The sequence below is a fragment of the Hordeum vulgare genome, chromosome 4H (genome assembly GCF_904849725.1).
Source record: "Hordeum vulgare subsp. vulgare chromosome 4H, MorexV3_pseudomolecules_assembly, whole genome shotgun sequence".
Lineage (NCBI taxonomy): Eukaryota > Viridiplantae > Streptophyta > Magnoliopsida > Poales > Poaceae > Hordeum > Hordeum vulgare.
Window position 1 is genome coordinate 194,179,105 of NC_058521.1, and position 1,587 is coordinate 194,180,691.

Sequence of the window (1,587 nt, forward strand, 5' to 3'; positions counted from 1 at the left end):
TGGGTTTGGGGCTGTGGTGATGGTGTCCGCTCTAATCTCAATTTTTTCTTTTGTGAATGAACGACGACCGATATATCCTATGGATGATTTTGGTCTCTTGCAACTCTGTCTTGGGCCTTTATTTTATCACTGCATGCTACATGGTTTGGTAATGGTTCGTGTTATATACTTATGATGGGAGGGATTTTGGCTTATTAATAGTGGCTATCAATCCAATAACAGACAATGCTTACAAATTAATCGGTGTAGTGCTGCTGTGTACGCATACCTTGTAGGGAGTCATTCATCATGTGTTGGCAATTTTTGTGATAAGTTGTGGATGCTTTTGGCCATGAAGAGTGGATATCGTGGCTCTGAAACTACTCTTTTTATCAGTCTAGTCTTGATTAAATCCAGATTGTGTGTACTTATAGATGAAGACTTTTTTTTGTTGGTACTTGCTAACTGGTGGGCTGTGTGGGATTATGTAAGATGTTTATGTCAGGTGATAAATGATTCTGTGATGAATTTGGTGCTCTGTTAAGAGCAATCACTTGGGTTTGTTCACTCAAATGACATCATATTCTTGCAGTTTAGTTCTTAGTCATAAGTGGCAATGTGTGGCTTGAGTGAATCTTTAGTGTACTTTTTTTTGTGCCTGTGTTGTATGACCCTAGTGCCATGGAAGGTATCTCTCTGCCCCCTCTATGTGTCATGTTATGCTTTGGGTGGGTGCCTTCCAATTTTCTTATTGCACATGGCATGCATGTAAACTCAAAATTTCTCCCTGTTTGTTTGTGTACGATGAATACTTTTGTTGTCTCTCTCTTGTGATGATATATGTAGTTGCACTGGCTAGTGAGATGAGGATATAATTACATTATTGATGGATGATATGATGTCCAATGAATCATGTATTAGCTCTATCTGATCACATCCCATACTGGTTTTATTCTCTGTCTTGCACCAAATAAAACTTTGCAGTTTGTCTAGTTTTTCTTATTTAATTTGTCGCCAGTTTTTGTTTTGTTTTGTTGAGAGTGGTGTCGATGCAGATGAGGAGACATAAGTTTATGGGCAATTTGCGTCTGTGGCATTTCTGTGATGCCACACGCATTCTCATCTTGGAGATCTGATGCACCCACCTTACACACGTTTTTTGTGTTCTTAGTGCCTTTCTTTCAAAAAATAATTAATTGGTGAGAGATTAGATGATGAATGAGATTAATTTCCCTATTGGCTTGATTGGGAGATATGATGGCCTCTACTGAACCGAATATGATCATCCTCTTGTTTCTGAAAGAACACAATGTGTTCCTGCTTGCCCCATCATGTTCCTTAATCATGTTAATTGCACTTCCTTAATGATGTTCCTGCTTGCTAATTGTTCTTGATTTTTGTGGTTACATACAAACTATTCTCACTTCTGAGCTTTCATTTTTTTGTTTTGGAGAAGAGCCTTCTCATGCACCGGCAGCAGCAAGTTTTCTTCCCAAGCAAGGTTTTCTCAAGGTATACTAAAAAAACAATCTAGACCATGTTACTCATGATGAGAATGATGAAATCATGCTTCTTCTTTTTTGGATACATACAATTGGTTTCTGATAT

The 1,587-nt window shown here is 38.0% G+C and overlaps 2 non-coding genes and 1 pseudogene across 2 annotated transcripts; all 3 read left to right on the top strand.

Moving 5' to 3' along the window:
• Window positions 1–835: 835 nt before the first annotated feature.
• LOC123451622 lies at window positions 836–916 on the top strand (annotated as a pseudogene).
• A 109-nt stretch (window positions 917–1,025) lies between these two features.
• Window positions 1,026–1,123, top strand: LOC123451611. Its single transcript, XR_006632445.1, has one exon. It is a non-coding gene; the product is annotated as a small nucleolar RNA Z101 (small nucleolar RNA).
• A 60-nt stretch (window positions 1,124–1,183) lies between these two features.
• On the top strand, window positions 1,184–1,267 carry LOC123451620. The gene has a single exon (XR_006632452.1). It is a non-coding gene; the product is annotated as a small nucleolar RNA Z102/R77 (small nucleolar RNA).
• Window positions 1,268–1,587: the final 320 nt, after the last annotated feature.